We start from the raw sequence: 18,903 nt of genomic DNA on the forward strand, positions 1-18,903 counted from the left end.
CTTCTTTGACATCATATTTTCGTTCTTGTCTGTTTTCAGGAATATTTCTACAAATGGCTGTGGAGATTTCTTGCTGTTAGTGTATCTAAGATCTTGTGCTATAAATATCGAGACAGAAGTAAGCTAGGCATGGTAACACATGCCTTTGATCCCAGTGCTCGGGAGGCAGAGGCAGGCATATCTCTGAGTTTGAGGTCAACCTGGTCTACAGAGTGAGTTCCAGGATAGCCAGGGCTGTTATACAGAGAAACCGTGTCTTGAACCCTGCCCCCCAAAATAGAAGTATCAAAAATTGCAGATGATTTTTGTGAAGAAACAAAATTTAAATAAGGAAAGAAAGTCATGAAAATGTTAGCTTAGCATAAATTTCTCCATATCTTTTCCTATAAATTGCAAAAATGCTACATTCCATTTATTAGATGTCTACTACGTGCCAGAAACGATGGCAAACTTGCTAGGTAGCTTATTGCTCTTACTCCTGTACATACCTGTAAAGTCTGTTTTTTTTTACTATTGTCATTTCACAGGTGAAAACACAAAAGCTTGGAGAAGTTGAACAGTTTGCCTCGGGTCACACAATTTGCACGTTGAGGATCCCGGACTTAACCCAGATCTGTCTGAGTCTAAAGTTCAAGCTGTCAATCATAAGTGCACTACTTCCTCCTGGCCTTTCCCCCTGAATAAAGTCTGAGTTACTTTCTCCCCTGATTAGTTTCTACGATGAAGTTCTAACTCTGTGGCTACATATAGCGCCACAGACAGCTGCCTTGGAAATGAATTATTATCATAATTAAAGCTAGGAGTGGTTTACAGTGTCAGATATGGAGTTCTTTGAAGAGAAGCCTGCCGTGCTGATATACAGTAGAGAAGAAAGACAGTAAGAATCTGAAAGTGTTAAATAGAGCACCCCTTCAACAAATTTGCATTTGTGTTTCACAAATATCTTTCTGGAAAAGGAGCGCTGTATATAGGAAAGAAAGAAACTTTGAAAGTTACCTAAATACCTTCTTCATTCAATTGCAAATCTTCTGGAAATACCCCCAGTTTTCCTTTTTCTGTTGGCTTAATCATGCAAAATGCAACCTTACATGTAAGTGAATCATTTACACTAAAGACTACTCAATAAGACAGATCCTGGGTCCTCAGGGGTAAATTCTGCTATATGTCAGGTTGTAGTGATATTTTCTTTGTGTTTTAACAAATAAAGCTTTCCTGAAGATCAGAGTGCAGAGCTAAGCCACTAGAGACCAGGCAGTGATGGCACACACCTTTAATCCCAGGACTCTGGAGGCAGAGGCAGAGGAATCTCTGTGAGTTTAAGGCCACCCTGGGCTACACAAGATTGAATCTGTCTAAAAGAGAAACAGCTCACACAAAGATGATCCCCGTGTTTAGGATCCTACGTGTTTAATCTCAGCACCAGGGAGGTGGAGTCAGGAGTGATGTGGCTGGGCGGAGAGAGGAATATAAGGAGGAGACAGGAGCTCGGTGCAGTCTGAGTGAGGGTGCAGTCTGAGGACAGGATCATCCCTTCAGTCTGAAATTGGTAAGGTGAAGATCTACTAAGTAGTGGCTGACCACACTGATTCTCTGATCCTTCGGTTTTCACCCCCTCATATCTAATTCCTGGTTTTATTTATTAAGATCATTTAGAATTTGTGCTGCTTCAAGCTCCGTCATGAGTAGTTTCTTTCACTCTCTCCACCCCACCCCCTTTTTTTGAGACCTTTCCCTCTGTAGCTGAGAACAGCCACAGAGGAGGGTCCTCTTGCCTGGGCCTTCAGGGTGCTGGGCTGACACCACCACATGCAGCTTTGCTCTCCTTCAACTCGAGAATTAAAAAGCTTCTTGCAAACATAGAGGATTATGGGAGCGATGGTAACAAGTAGCCACCACAACTGGTTCAAGTCCTGTTCAACGAAAGAACTCATTTCTGCCGACACAGTTTCACAGGGCAACCTCATCGCAGATCTCTCACTTCTGAGAGGCAGCCAGAGCGGAACAGACACACCCCAGTAAGCATGCCTGTGAGTGTGACCCCAGCAGCAGTGGTGTCACGTGAGCGGCTATACTTCGTTAGATGACGCTAGCCTCCTTACAATTATGAGAGGCAAGCGATTCCCAAACCCCACACTTCCTCAGCATGCGAGGACGACCAACCATTTGTTCCGTTTGGAAGGACTGGGCCAACTCACATTCTCTTCCGCTGATAAACAGTAGTTGACTTTGCTTTTTGTTTGTTTGTTTGTTTATTTTTAGATAATTGAATAATGATCTCTTGTCTTTCAACAGTTATTCAGGTTTTCTCAAGATCATTTTAATGATAACATCGCGGGTGACTTGCGGGGCATCTTGCGCCCAAATCCTGCGCGTTCGTCTTCAGGTGCGCTGCCAAGTAAGCTGGGCCTGATCGTACTCTGATCTCTGCTGTTGCGCTGACTTCCTACTGCAAACTCATTTTGTTATTCTAAGATTTGTAGACAAGTAGGCCTTTGTTTGGATTTAGGTTTTGTATAAAGCAATTAGACTTTTTTGGGTTAATAATGCACCATATGGTAAATAATTAGCCTGAGGGCTTTGTGTGAGAAGATAAGTGGACCTTTCATTTTGGGGGTGAGCCACTTAGTGATTTTAGATGATTAACTGCTTAGTCTCCTGCTGGTTGTCTCCCTTCTGCCCCTGTCTGTCTGGACACATGGTCTTCCTTGTTTTTGATTGCGTCTGCGGCGTGCCGTGTATAAGGGAGTGTTCTCTAAGGATAACGTGGAAGTGTGGGCCTGAAGACTTTCCCAGGCAAATAAGTAAGTCAGGGGCTAATGCTGGGAGTCCATTAGGCCAGTGATCAATTGTTAAGATAAAGGAGGGGACTCGGTCTGGGGACAAGCATAAAGCCTTCATCAGCTTCATTGTCTGTAGTCATCTGGGAAGGAAGCTCACTTTGCTTAACACATCCCCAGAGCCAAGTACTGTCAGATTGAAATGTGTGTGGTTCCTTCATTCTGTAGCTGGTTGGGGCTCCTCCTCATTCACCTAAAGCTCGAGCTGTGAAATGATCACACTGTCCCCTTTTCCTCATGGGTTTTAGGTTTGCTTGTGTCTGCACGACTATCCAGAGACAGCCTCTGTTTCCTTTAAGATACTCTATAACCCAAGGACTGCAGCCGCAGCTCAGTGGTAGAGCACTTACTTGTCTTGAATATATATGTGCTATACTCAAGCCCTACCTATTATTGCTAGAAAAAAAAAGTGTTATAATTTAAAAATGGTAACAGCACATGGCAGAAGAAAATTTGATTTGGAATAATAATACATCTGAGATGTATAAATATTTTAATTAATACCTTTGAGGGGAAGTCTAAAAAATAAATAAAAAATAAGAGGAAAACCACCAGTCAATAGTCCCCTTCTATGAGTCCTGAGAATAGGGGTCTCAGGAACTCATTCTAATACCAAGAGAATCTCTCTAAGACTTTTGGCTGTTGGATGCCTCTTTTGCTGCTCTTTGAAGAACAACAATTTTTCTCTTTTTCTATTCAGTTTTATCTGACCTTCTAAATCAACTTTGCTTTTTCAGGGTAATGACAATTATAGTGTAATCTTTTTGGGTCACGGGACAGTTAAAATTTTTAATCTAGAAATACATAATGGCTGAAATTAAAATGTTTCATAAATGAGGGACTGGAGAGATGGCTCAATGATTAAGAGCACCTCTGCTGCTTTTGCAGAGGACCCAGGAGTGGGTCCTAGCACCCACATTGGGTGGCTTACTATGATATGTAACTCCAATTCCAGGGATTCTGATGCCTTATCCAGTCTCTGCAGGCCCCTGCATCCTCCCACACACTCATTCTCTCTCTCTCTCTCTCTCTCTCTCTCTCTCTCTCTCTCTCTCACACACACACACACACACACACTCACAAATAAATAGATAAATAAAAATAAAATTTTCTATGTTCAGAATTCAAGAAGACAATTGTTACATAATTGATACTTTGTTAGCTAGTTAGCTATCTGGTTTCCTTTTCTTTAAAAATTTATTTATGTGCACATAGGAGATGGAATTTGTATTCTCTAGAAATTGGGGACCTGTGAACATAGTTAACATAGATGTTGTGGATACAAGGGTCATAAAAAGAGTGAACGCTCTCCCCTAGTGAAGGAACAGAAGAACAATTGTGTGTGATCTGTGTCCATTGAGGCTGCTCAGACAGACGGGTCCTTAGAGGTCCCTTCCTTCCTCTGACCTCACAGAGGGACCAAGGCTGCTTTGTTTTTACTAGATCAGCAGCTGCATCTACCACTGATCTCTTTACTATGCAATCATATTCCACAGGCTAAGTGCTTAAAGTTCTTTGAAGAACAACCAATACTTGAAATAAAAACAAAAAAGAGAAAAATTATCTTGAAATAAAAATGACAGGCTGTGCCAGACGCCAAAGAATGAAAGACACATTTGAGACTACACAGTGAACCACAGAAGACTTTAGGAAAAATGAGGCCCATTTGCTTGTCTGCTGGAAGCACTCAAATAAGGAAAAATTGCAAAAACTCCCAAGTCCTCTCCCAGTTCTTATCCTGTGGTTGATAGACCCCTTGATGGAAAGAACAGCCATTTCTTCTCTGTGATACAGCGCCTACAAAATATGTGGGGGTTACTTTACAAACTGCCAGACAAAATACCCTGCCGAGGATTACTCTAAATCCCAGAGAGCTGAGCATGTTGATGTTCCCTGTAATTCAGGCCTTTGGGAAACTGGGTCAAGGGGGATCATAACTTTGGGACCAACCTGGGTTGCGTAATGAGAACCTGTCTCAAAAAAAAAAAAAATTCTAACAGTTTCTTAAGTACAATGATGTGGTTAATAATAAGCCTCTGTTATGTAAGATTCAAGATCCCACAGATACAGGAAGCCCTTACAATCTCCATGACAGCTGTTAAGACGGCTCAGTGGGTAAAGACACTTGCCACCAAGCCCGGAGACCTGGGTGTGAGCCCTGGGAGCCATGTGGTGGAATGGGAGAATCGACTCTTGCGAGCTGTTTTCTGATTTCCACACCCACACTATGACATGCATAACCTGCTTGTGACATGAGTGTAGCCTCATATAAACATACGCACACATAAAATAAGCAAATTTAAAAGATTCCTGTCTTTTTTTTTTAGATTTATTTATTTATTATGTATACAGTGTTCTGTCTGCATGTATGCCACCAGACCAGAAGAGGGCACCAGATCTCACCACAGATGGTTGTGAGCCACCATGTGGTTGCTGGGAATTGAACTCAGGACCTCTGGAAGAGCAGGCAGCGCTTCTAACCTCTGAGCCGTCTCTCCAGCCCAAGATTCCTGTCTTATATCACATAAAAAATCAACTCAAAATGGGTTAAAGACCTCGAAGTAAATCCTAAAACCATAACTTTTAGAAGAAAAACATGGGGGAAATTCCAGTGTTGAACTTGACAATAATTTCTTGAACTTGACATTAAAAGGACAGGAAATAATGCAAAAAAAAGATGAAAAACTGAGTATCAAAAGACATTTGAGAAAACGTTTATGTATCATGTCTGATAAGGGATATATAGATTATATAATAATATATAAGAGCTCATATAACTCAATAGCAAAAAACTCAAGTGTTTCCATTAAAACATGGGCAAAAGCTTGAGGGGACGTTTCTACTGAGGTGGATACAGATAGAGAGCAAGCATGAGAAGATGTGGAACATCACTAACAAAGAGAAGTGCGACTCAAATCACAGCTAGAGATCGTCTCGGGTCTCTAGAGCTGATGGCAGCTATTGAAAGAAAATTATGTCATTCTATTTTAATTTAAAGTTCTTTCGGAATTAACTAAAAAAAATTTAAAAAATGAAGAAAGAAGTCCAGAAGGGTTCTGGAAATGATCCAGACAGATTAACACTCATGCTCTCCTAGTGAGATTAGAGGAGAGTGGGACAGTTATGGAAGACAGTCATGAGGCTCTACAGAACATTACAAGTTAAAACATTGTCTGATCCAACAATCCTACTTCTGTATGTGTACCAAAGGACCAAAGGCAGTGTTTCAAAGAGAGTTTTCAAATGTGGTATAAAACACACACACACATGCACCCACACATGAATATTGTGGTAGTTTGAAAAAAAATGGCCCCCAAAGGGAGTGGCACTATTAGTGACCTTGTTAGAGTAGGTGTGGCCTTGTTGGAGGAAGTGTGTCACTGTGGAGGTGGCCTTTGAGGTTTCCTATGTTCAAGCTATGCCCAGTGTCTCAGTTCACTTCCCGTTGCCTGCAGATCAAGATATAGAACCCTCAGCTACCTCTCCAGCAACATGTGTGCCTACATGCCACTATGTTTCTCACCACGATGATAATGAACTAAACCTCTGAAACTGTAAGCCACTCCAGTTAAATGTTTTTCTTTATAAGAGTTCCCATGGCCATTGTGCCTCTTCAAAGCAATTGAAACCCTAAGACAAATATTATTCAGACTTTAAAAGGAAAGAAAACATGTCCTCATGCTGCAACAGCACATTATGTTAACGAAAATAAGGCAGACACAAGGGAAGACAGACTGTGATTCTGATAGCACAAGGTGTCTAAAGCTGTCAAATTCATAAGAAAAAACTAGAACGATGGTTTCTAGGAGCCAAGGTGGGAGGATTGCTTTTTAAGAGGACAGAGCCACAGGCTTTCAGGATGAAAAAATTATAAATATACGTGACACTACTTAAATGACCCATTTAAAATGAGTAAGATGGTGAGTGCAATTAAAACACTAGCCTTCATGAGTTGTAACTAGCCTATTCTCTCTTTAAAATCCAGTTGCCTTCAGGGCTGGAGATAGCTAAGAGTGGTTGAGAGAACTTACCACTCTTCCCAAGGGACCGGGTTCAATACTCAACACACACAAGGTAGCTCACAGCCATCTGTAACTCCTTCTGCTAACCTTCATGTGCAACCGGCATGTATGTGGCCCACATACACCATGTAAGCAAAACATTCATACACATACCAAGAAAAAAATACAAAAAATGTATTTGGAAGAAAAAAAGAAAAGGGATCTTAGAGCTTGTGAGATGCACCAAGGCCCTTGCTGCCAAGACTGACAGCCCAAGTTCAATCCTCAGGACACACAGGGTGGAGGGAGAGAACCGACTCCTTCGAGCTGTCCTCTGACCTACACACATGGACACACACACACCATGACATACATGCACTCCATACATACAACACAAATCAATAAATGTCATAAAACAAAAAAGTATTCTTTACCATTGCTGACCAAATTAGACAAACGACTTAACTTTGGTCTTTTTAGGAGTATTCGAGTTAGAAAAATATAAGATTAAATGTGTAAGCTAATTACTGATATTCCCTTAAAACAACTTCATTAAACAGTGATACAAAAAGATTTTTAAAAATATTTGGTAGCAGCTGAGTGTAGTGGCACACACATGAGATCTTAGCACTTGGGAGGCAAAGACAGGCAGGTCTTTGTGTGTTCAATGCCAGCCTCATCTACATAGTGGGTTCCAGGCCAGGCAGGATTACACAGTGAGACCTTGTCTCAAAAATAAAATAAAATAAGGTTCTGTTTAAACAATAAATAGTAGGCACATTAATTACTTGTTGCCTTATTATGGCTAAAAATTAACTTTCATGTTAGAGAAATAAGTAGAAAAAGAGGAATTCTAGATGTCGCTATACTATACTGTAGATAATAAATACTTTAAAAGTGATTTTGAGTTCTGAGAGTTCAAAGTCAACCTGGCCTACATAACAAGTTCTAGGACAGTCAGGAATACATAGAGAGATCTTGTTTCAAAAAACAAAACAAAACAAAGCAAAAATTTTAAAATCTCCTTAGATAAGAACTTCATAAAAACACTAGCATTATCACAAAAAATCCACGGGGGAAGTATGAATTCCATAACAAATGTACAAAATATGGGTGCTCACATTCTTTTAAAAACTTTTATTTATTTAGTGATTTAATTTTTGGGATAAGGTCTCACTATATATCCTTGGCTGGCCTGAAATCACTAGGTAGATGAAGCTGGCCTTGAATTCACTAAGACCTGACTACTTCCGCCTCTCAAGTGTACCGTTATGCCGGGCAAGTGTTTATATCTTTCCAATTGCATTTAATTCTATGTAGGCATGTGTGTCTGAATTTGGGTATGTGCGTTTGAGTGCTGGTGCCTGCAGATCCCTGGAGCTGGAGTTACAGGTGGTTGTGAGCTGCCTACCATGGATGCTGGGGACTGAACATAGATCCCCTGGAAGTGCCATCTCTCCAGCCCCAGTGCTCACATTCTTAAAAGAGATACTGAGAATCATTTGGTTCTATGAGGAATGGGGATGAGATTTGTTAAAATTAGACATCATGACTCCACGTGAGCTGAGCTTTTCCGCAAGACATCACACCATAGTAAGGACAATTTACCAGAGCATTAAACAATTTCTAGAAAACTTTTGTGTACTAGAGGGCATGAAAAGGGCAAGCTTTAAATTAAGCCAGAAATCCTGTAAATGTCAGACATGGATCATTTCTGCAGTCCACAGCTGGCCTGAGTGACCGACCAATAGAATCTGGCAATAGTGACGACATGTTGCTCCAAGGTTGTGGAAGAGTGTAATCTCTGCCTGCCTCTCTTCCGATTTGCTCTAGAGGAAGTCAGCTGTCACAGCGTGGGTGGCCTTGTAAGAGCACAGGAACAGGGAACTGAGACATCCTGGTCAAGCCAGGAGGAATTGAGCTTCCAGCACACAGCTGCACAGTCGGCTGAGTGGAGCAGGCTATATCTGCCCCTTATTTAAACCCTCAGAGAAGTGCAGCCTCGGCTCTCATGGTTGATAACTGTGGTGATATTTTGTTTGTGTTTTAACAAATAAAGCTTGCCTGAAGATCAGAGTGCAGAGCTAAGCCATTAGCGGTCAGGCATTGCTGGCACCCACCTTTAATCCCAGGACTTGGCAGACAGAGGCAGACAGATCTCTGTGAGTTCAAGGCCACCCTGGGCTATACCAGATTGCTCTAGACTCAAAGAGAAGCAGAGTCAGGCAGTGGTGGCTCACACCTTTAATCCCAGCACCCGGGAGGTGGAGACAGAAAGACTGGGCAGAGAGAGGAATATAAGGCAGGAGGAGATAGGAGCTCAGTGCAATCTCAGTGCTCAGAAGCAGCAGTCTGAGGCGCTCAGTCTGAGGACTGGATCGCCCCTTTGGACTGAGCACTGGTAGAGGTAAGAACTCTCGTGGCTGCCGCTCTGCTTCTCTGATCCTTCAGCTTTCACCCCCTAATAGCCGACTCTGGGTTTTTATTGTTAAGACCAATTAGACTTTGTGTTACAGGTGAGACACTGACAAGAGCCTTTCAAGGACGCTGCTCCCAGAGTCATGACCTCTCAGAAACTCGGAGATAATATTCTGGTTTCCAAGTTGTTTGCTTGGTTTGGGATAATTTGTTACGGAGCTATAGATAAACAACACAACATCCCAAAACAACCAACCCCAACATCCCCAAAGGACAATCTCTCTTTTTAAAGACAACAACAACAACAAATTTATAATAAGGAAAGCATTCTGAGAAGAATGGTCACGATCCACAGAAGTGAAACTTCAGAGGCACTCAGTAGAGTACCATTCTGTCGTTTTTAGCTGACAGAGTAAACAACAGATCCCAGCCCCCGAGGTGAAATCCCTCAGCCAGCTGTGCAGTTATAGGTAATGCAATGGCCTTGGAATTGTCTGGACCAAACGATGGAACATTTTTTTTTTTAACCATTGCTGACACTGAATATCCAACCAAGCTCTACAGGTGGACCGCAATAATCTATATCTAATCTATATCTATATCTAATCTATATCTACATCTAATATATATCTATATCTAATATATATCTACATCTAATATATATCTATATCGAATATATATCTATATCTAATCTATATCTATATCTAATATATATCTATATCTAATCTATATCTACATCTAATATATATCTATATCTAATCTATATCTACATCTAATATATATCTACATCTAATATATATCTATATCGAATCTATATCTATATCGAATCTATATCTATATCTAATCTATATCTACATCTAATCTATATCTATATCTAATATATATCTATATCTAATATATATCTAAATCTAATATATATCTATATCTAATATATATCTATATCTAACATATATCTATATCTAATATATATCTACATCTAATATATATCTACATCTAATATATATCTATATCTAATATATATCTACATCTAATATATATCTACATCTAATATATATCTATATCTAATATATATCTACATCTAATATATATCTACATCTAATATATATCTACATCTAATATATATCTACATCTAATATATATCTATATCTAATATATATCTACATCTAATGTATATCTACATCTAATATATATCTACATCTAATATATATCTATATCTAATATATATCTACATCTAATATATATCTACATCTAATATATATCTATATCTAATATATATCTACATCTAATGTATATCTACATCTAATATATATCTACATCTAATATATATCTATATCTAATATATATCTACATCTAATATATATCTATATCTAATATATATCTATATCTAATATATATCTATATCTGGCAGCCTGACTACCTGAAGAAGACTTAGGACACACACACACACTCACACACACACACACACACACTCCTAGTATTCACTGTGTAGACTAGGCTGGACGACTCACAGAGCCCCGGCCTCCTGTTTCCTGAATGCTGGGACTAAAGGGCTGCCCTGCCATACCTAGTGACTTGGAATATCCTTGAGATTGTTTCCTTGATCAGGTCTTGGAATTTCGAGTCACAGATCTGAAATGTGTTCCAGACCCTCAGCTGCACTTGCTTGCCTCTCTGCTGTTCAGCATCTGCGGTGCAGAGTCTTATGTTCTCTGTTTCTACTGTTCTATCTGTTCCCACGGATGTCTGAGCAAGGGATTCAAAGACAAGAGCCAGAGTGAAATCAACCAACAGACACAGAAAGTGAAAGTCCAATATCCACTGTCTTAGTTAGGGTGGCTGTTGCTGTGATAGACACCAAGACCAAAAACAACCTGGAGGGAAAAAGTTTTATTTTGCTTATGCTTCTGCACTACTGTTCATCATCGAAGGGAGCCAGGACAGGAACTCAAACAGGGCAGGATCCTGCAGGCAGGAGCTGACGCTGAGGCCATGGAGGGGAGCTGCTTACTGGCTTACTTCCCATGGCTTGCTCAGCCTGCTTTCTTATAGAACCCAGGACCACCAACCTAGGAGTGTCCCCACCCACAGTGAGCTGAACCTTCCCCATTGATCACTAATTAAGAAAATATCTTACAGCAGGATCTTAAGGATTCATTTCCTTAATCAGGGTTCCCTCCTCTCAGATGACTTTAGTTTGTGTCAAGTTGACATAAAACTAGCCAGCACACGATTGAAATCTCACCTCTAATCAAAGTCAGCAACGATGGAGAAGATCTTTGCAACCGTTGAGGTTCACCTGGGCGGCTTTAAGGACAGAAATAAGGAAACTCCCCATATACGTGGGAAAAGATTGCTAGTTTTTCTCCCACTATAGGGGGGAAACAAGTAGCCACAAGAAGCAGTTTTAAGGCCATTCAGATGATAAAGAATAATTTAATTCAGTAAGCCTATCACTCTTGACAGCCCATAGGAGAGTCTGATTCCAACAAGCAGATCTGAGCCTGAAGTTGTTGGTGACATTTGTCACTGTGCAGTCACACTCTTCAGATGATACTGACCCTAATATCCTGAGAGTCTGTCCATTCACAGCTCACCATGCTTCTCCCAACAGGTCACCATCTTGGTCTCTATGCAGACACTCTACCTGATCAGCCCAGCCCACCTCTACAGTGGCAGAAGCAATAAACTGCCCCTTTGTCTTTTCGTTTCAGATATCCAGTGGTCTCAGCATCCTCTCTTAGACCCCTCTGAGTCTTTTTTTCCTTTTTAAGAACATTTTTATTCCGCCTGTGTATGTATGTAGGTACACATGCACTGGAGACTACAGGTGGGGATGGATCAAAGGTCAACTCCTTCCCTCATGTTGATTCCAGGGATCGAACTTAGGTCATCAGGCTTGGTGGCAAATGTATTTACCTACTGAGCCAACTCACTGTTCCCTCCCCCACTTTAAACTTCCTTTCTTTGACTAGGAAAAATAGCAACGATGATTTCTTAGCCTCTATTTACTGTGATGTGTTGGTTAATTTGTCAGTTTGACTCAAGCTAAAGTCATCTGGGAAGAGGGAACCTTAATTGAGAAATTGCCTCCATAAGACTGGCCTGTAATAAACAAACTGGTGGAGCATTTTCTTTGATTGATGGTTGATGGAGGAGGGCGCAGCCCAAGGTGGGTGAGTGAGCCATGGTGAGCAATTCAGTAAGCAGCACCCCTCATGACCTCTGCGTCAGCTCCTCTCTCCGGGTTCCTGCCCTGAGTTCCTTCTCTGACTTCCTTCAGTGAAGGAGTGTGGCCTGGGATCAGGAAGCCAAAGAAACCCTTTCCTCTTCAAGTTGTTTCTGGTTACAGTGTTCACTGCAGCGTCAGAAAGCAGAGAAGAACATATGGAGAGAGCTCTAAATGCATTAGGTCAATAATTGAAGACTTCCAGTAACCGGTGGCTACTGGCATTTTTCAGATGCCTGGGCAACCCTCAAATCTGAAGCTATTAGCCTTGGCTCATTTATTGTGCTCATTTACCTTCTGATCTGATCTTTCTCTGTTCTGCTCAATCTCACAATGGGCTGTTTCCTTTAGGTTCAGTGTCCCTGGCTTTTCTCTCAGCTGCTCAGCTCTGTCAGTTGTAATCTGTGGTGAAAGATGGAAGGCCCTCTATTTCTCCTTTGTACATCTGGGGTGGCAATAGTGTTTCTTTCATCTCCCCAGTCCTTTGGGCACATCCCTTCTCTTGTTGGTAGAAATGTGAAGCTGTATATAAGGAGTCTGTCTGACAACCCTGTTTGGATTCTCAGCCTTTGTTTTACTTACATTAATACCTCCCTCACTCCAGCCCCTAAATATCTCAATTGCTTTCAGATTTCCTGGACCACAGCTAGCAACCAACAAAATCAGAAATTATACCAGGTAGAACTGAAAGACTTAAGGTTTTGTTTCAGATTTGTCGCTTAAACAGGACTCGGAGGTTTTTTTAAGCAGGGCTGTCCTGAAAGGAATAAATATAATAAAAATATAGTAAATAAATAAACTAAATGCATATGTACTATAAAAGGGGTGCATTAAACGAGTTTGCATGATGGGGCCGAGTGAGCCAACAGTGGCCTCTGCATGCTGGAGGGTGAGTGCCTGGCTGCTGTTCCGTTCACAAATCTGGATGCCTCAGCACTCTCAACTTGGCACTGAAGGCTGGGAAGATTACCAAAGAGTTACTAGTCTGTAGTCCACACTGAAGGCTAAAAGAGACACTGTCTTATCCATCGGTGGAGTGTCTCAGTGGCACAGCAATGACAGATGCAGGTACCATGAAGGAGGGGAGTCAGGAAAGCAGCAGGAGAGATTGCGTTTTACTTGGGCATCTTTAGATCTGGGTCACCCACTGGGAGTTGTAGTCGGCTCTGGGTAGAGGGGTTTCTCTTGGCTAATCCTTCCCAGAAATGCCCTCACAGATCTCATCAAGCTGCCAATCACGATTAATCATCACTAAAAAACCAAAAGAGGGTTGGAGAGATGGCTCAGCAGTTAAGACTGCTGGCTTCTCTTCTAGAGGACCCAGGTTCTATACCCAGCACCCACATGGCAGCTCACAGCCATCTGTAACTTCAGTTCTGGAGCTCCGAGACCTTCTTCTGGCTTCTGAGGGCATCAGGTACACACGCGGTGTAGAGACATCAACAAAACATCAATACATGTGAAATGACAAAACAAAGACTAATTAAAATATCAAAACACAAAATAAAGTAACAACAAAAGATTAACTATCATTGATTATATATGCCTATAGCCAACAGAAGGAGAAGAGAAAGGAGGAGGAGTCTGTTCCTAAACCACCTTGGACCCCAAAACAGAGTTTAGTGACTTAGTGTTTTGCTAAGTAGTCAATGGAATTACTGGTCATCAAAGATCACCCTCACCAAGCTCAATCAGAAAGAACCCACTGTGATCCTGGGCTTGTACAAAATCGTTCAGCATTTTTTATAATTATGACTTTTCCCCTTCTCGCACGTAAGAATTTGAAATGACTTTAAAATGAAAGTTTAAAGTCCTTGGTTTAAAAGCAGAAGGAAAACATACCTTAAAGAACTGTCAAGGCTTTCCTTTGAAATGTTTGATTACTTACAGATTACAAGCAAGATAATAATGATAAATCACTAACAACATAATTTCCCAAAAGTTGAAAACATGGTGTGTAATTTTGTATAATATAAAGGATGGGAAAACATTTTGCATGTAGCATCCTGGCTGATTATGAAATTTTTCGGGCTTGTCTTTCCATGGCTCATTTAATCGGCCACTCAACTTAAACTTTTTGTTTGGTTGGTTGTGGTTAGTTTGGTTTGGTTTTTCGAGACAGAATTTCTCAGTGTAGTCTTGGAACTTGCTTCTTTAGACCAGGCTGGCCTCAAACTCATTGTGATCTGCCTGCCTCTGCCTCCCGACTGCTGGGATTAAAGGAGTGCGCCACCACCACCCAGCTCAGTTTAAACTTTTTACAACTTTATTTTCAACAGATAAAATTAAAACTAACATTACTTGGTCCTGGAAAATGACAAAAGTACCATTTGAGTGTTTTAGTTTTTGACAAGCTTTCTGCAGTTGTTACTGAGTGATTGTCACCGTATTTTATAACCTGTGACAACATTTAGGGGAAATTTCTGAATAAATTATTCTGAAACAAATGTTGGCACATGTAGACCTGCTGGTTCTCATGGAACATTTTTCTAAAAGTACTTAGTCATTCATATAAATCAGTTTTGTATAAAGCTAAATTTAATTTACATTTGTACAATAGAATTTTTTAATGTTTCCTTTAACATTTCCTGAAACTTGTGGAGATTGTACCAGAATCTATGAAGTTTGGCTCCCTGATTTGGGCAAAATTCAAAAACATGGCTTATGTGTTCTACCAATTTGTCTTTAATTACATGGAAATAGTAACATTTACATCTTCCCCCTTGTTAATGACTCATCCATATGAAGCTGCTATGGAATTGGAATGCTTTGCCACCCAATGCCCAGGCACCAATGCCCAGGCACCGATGGCTACTGTCTTCAGCCTGTGTCTATGTGCTTTACAGTGTGGAAGTGGAGAAGCTAAGCTCCTTCCATGACCCCTCACAGGTTTTCTTACAACAGCCATGTGTGCACTTGGATTTCATAATTGTTTATTGGTAGTCCACTGCCTGCATTCCTGTAGTTCCTGTCCTGGCACAGACCAGGGTTAATGCTTGTATGACCACGAAAGGGTCAGGCTCTGGGGACTTATGAGCAGACCGGCTTCTCATCATGGGTCCCAGGATGTCTGCACACAGGATTTCTCTCTTTTCGAGGCTGCAGCCATGCCTGCGGTGGCACTGCTTCTGCAAGGCTTTTGCCCTCCCTGATCCCTGCTGCAAATCTGGGCCCAGGTCCAAGCCCAGCAGTCTTGGTCAGTGAATACAATCTTCTTACGTTCCTAAGACCTTGGAGAGGAGCAGAATACTGCAGAAGAGGAGCCAGGCATATTTGTCTCGCTTATAAAATTGTAGTAAAAATTTTAACCTCTAATGGAAGGCACCTCGATGGCTGAGACTTGCTGACTCCTGTAAGTCTACAAAATTAGAGACCTTGCAAACCCCTTAGCAGTGCTGGGGGACCCGTAGCAATGAACACCATTGTTTTGCAGGATGTCAAAGAATGTATTTAATATTATAGCTCACCAAGAATCTTCCAAAAATGGTGTTACGTGAAGATTTGTGTGATAAGTTCAAGTACCAAAAAAATGCATCTTTTTCTGTTTTGAAATAGTTTCACTGTGTAATCTAGGCTGACCCCAAGCTTGCAATTCTCCTGCCTCAGCCTCCTGGGTTCTTCAATCACAGTCATGCACCACCACACCATACTGCAAAGAAGCATTTTTGCATGAGCCTGTGCTGATCTAAATGAATACCTCCTCCAAACCATAGTGTCCTCTCTCTTGAACCATCTAACCACACCGAGGAAACTCAAGTCAGTTTCTTAAGCTTGTTTTCAAGATACTAAATGTGAGCATGAAATACACAGTGTTTTTCGGTGGCGTATTTTTAACATTCTTTGTTATGGAAAATTTTCAAACATATACAAAAGTAGGGAGAAAAGAAAGACAAGGAAATTATGGGGACACGGGAGGGAAAGAAAGCCACTCTGGAGCCTGGTTGAAGCCTCTCGGCAAATGAGAGCCCAAACTCAAGCACAATTAACAGCATTTGCTGGGAAGGGTTGAATAATGTTCCTTTCACAGACAGACATTTTACGTTAGAATAGCAATGACCCAGGCTTAGGGCCTGAATATGTATGATCCTGGGCAGAGTCTCATTCCGTCCTCAGATGTTGCCAGAATATTTCAAAGAAAACTTTATAGTAAAGATATCTCACCTTCTCTAGTCCTGTGGACTAGAATTTTACATGAATGACTGTAATCCCCTCTGTGTCCCTTCGGAATCACCCAAAGTTAAGATAGTAACTTCAGAGCCGGGCAGTGGTGGCACATGCCTTTAATCCCAGGATTTGGGGAGCAGACTCAGGCAGATCTCAATGAGTTGGAGGCCATTTTGATTTACAAAACTTACAAAGTAAGTTCTAAGACAGCCAGGACTGTTGCACAAAGAAACCCTGTTTTGAAAAATCAAAATAAATAAATAAATAGATATGAAAAATAGTAACTTCAAACCCCACCATATTCCTCATATTCCTGCATTGGAATCCTGTTATCTAAACCATACTGTATAAGCAGTGAGTTGCCGTGTTTGACACACACACCCCGAGTTTCCACATGTACCTTACTTTTTTCTGAGCATCACTTTTTTTTCTCCCAATTCTCTTGCTTATGCCTATTAAAACATCTTTTGATATGGCCATTGTTCAGGTCTAGATAGCCATTCCTAGGAGACACGATCTTACAGCTGACTTCCTGGTTCTGGTCTTTATAGCCTTTCTGTCCGCTCCTCTATGTTCACTGAGACTTAGATGCAGGAGTGACATGTTTTAACAATGTGACAGTGTCACCGTGGGCTCTCTTTTAGGATCCACAGCCTCACTTGTAGGGTCTAAAACAGTGTTTCTCCGTCTCCCTAATGCTATGACCCTTTAATACAGTTCCTCATGTTGTGGTGACCCCCAGTCATAAAATTAATTTTCGTTGCTACTTCAGAACTGTAATTTTTGTTACTGTTATGAACCATAATGTAAATATATGATATGTAGGACATCTGATTTTTGTCCCCTGTAAAAGGATCTTTCAACACCGATGGATTGTGACCCACACGTTGAGAACCTTTGCTCTAGGGGACCACCCCAGGCTGCAGAGGGCGATCCTGGGAGGCTGTGCCTCTTTTTAGCTGTACTCCAAAGTGTTGACATCATCAATCCTCTTGTATGTATCCATCTTCAACCATTTCATCAATAAACTTCTTGCCTGCTTACCTGTCTGTCTTTCTGTTTTTAAAGACAGGATCTCATTATGTAGCCCTGGCTGAACTTGAACTTGCAGAGCTCTGCCTGACCCTGCCTCCCTAGTGCTGGAACTAAAGGTTGCACCCCTTAAACTCCACACCCTGAATAGGTTAACTGACTCCATCTACATCCCACCTCCAGGAGCACATCCCTAATCCCTTCTCATTTTATGTGCAAATATTTCCTGAGTGTCCTTAAAAGATCAGATAGCAGTATTTTACCTGAAATTTTGAACAGTTCTTAATAATTCTTGTAACTCTTTATGTGTGTATGTGTGTGCATTTTTATGCATATGTGGGTTTATGTGTTTATATGTGTGTTCACAGATGTGTATGAATGCAGAGGCCAGAGTCAGCCTTAGTGTCACACCTCAGAAATGCTGTGTACCTTGTTTTCTGAGTCAGGGTCTATCTCTAACCCGGAACTCATCAATTAGGCTAGATTGGCTAGCTAGGGAGCACCGGGATCTGCCTGTTTCTCCATGGCTGAGATCTTAAACATGCATCATCATACCTTGTTGAAAAATATTTTCTTACATGGGTTCTAGTGATCAGTTGTGGATCCTGGGCTTGCAAAGACAAGGGCTTTTCAGACTAAGCTATCTCCCCAGCATCCCCTCCCCCAATTTTCTGCAATTCTTATTAAATTTCTCTAATTATCACTTAAAACAGTCTTACCGTGGAATATTCGTTTACGTTGTATGAATATATGTTGCTGTGATTGGTTTAATAAAGAAGCTGATTGGTCAGTAGCTCAACAGGATAAAGTTAAGCGGGAGACCCAAACAAAGGATGATGGGAGGGAAAAGGGTGAAGTTAGGGAGTCAGGAGCATACAGAGAGAAGTAAGATGGGCAAGTCATACTGAGAAAAGGTACCAAGCCACGTGGCAAAACATAGATAAGAAATATGAGTTTATTTAAAACGTAAAAGTTAGCTAGGAAGAAGCCTGAGCTATTGGCGGAGCATTTATAATTAATATAAGCCTCAGTGTGTTTCTTTGGGAGCTGCTGGTGGGACAGAAGCTTCTGCCAACAGTCTTACTCTATGGCCCAGGCTTGCCTTAAACTCAGGAGGTAGACTAGGCTGGCCTTGAATTTGCCTCAGAAGCCATCACACCCAGGCTTATCACAGTTTATGCTTGTTTGATTCACATTCCAATCTAGGTCTCCACAACGCAATTTA

At 41.1% G+C, this 18,903-nt stretch overlaps 1 long non-coding RNA gene across 1 annotated transcript in view; it reads left to right on the forward strand.

Annotated features, from left to right (window-relative positions):
• Positions 1 to 2,639: 2,639 nt before the first annotated feature.
• Positions 2,640 to 18,903, forward strand: part of LOC146891631 (uncharacterized) — a 35,486-nt gene continuing 19,222 nt past the window's right edge. Inside the window, exon 1 of the long non-coding RNA XR_015734974.1 lies at positions 2,640 to 2,801. This is a non-coding gene — a long non-coding RNA (uncharacterized LOC146891631). The remainder of the gene's footprint in view (positions 2,802 to 18,903) is intronic.

This window comes from Myodes glareolus, chromosome 15, assembly GCF_982192425.1.
Source record: "Myodes glareolus chromosome 15, mMyoGla1.1, whole genome shotgun sequence".
In the NCBI taxonomy this organism is placed as follows: Eukaryota; Metazoa; Chordata; class Mammalia; order Rodentia; family Cricetidae; genus Myodes; species Myodes glareolus.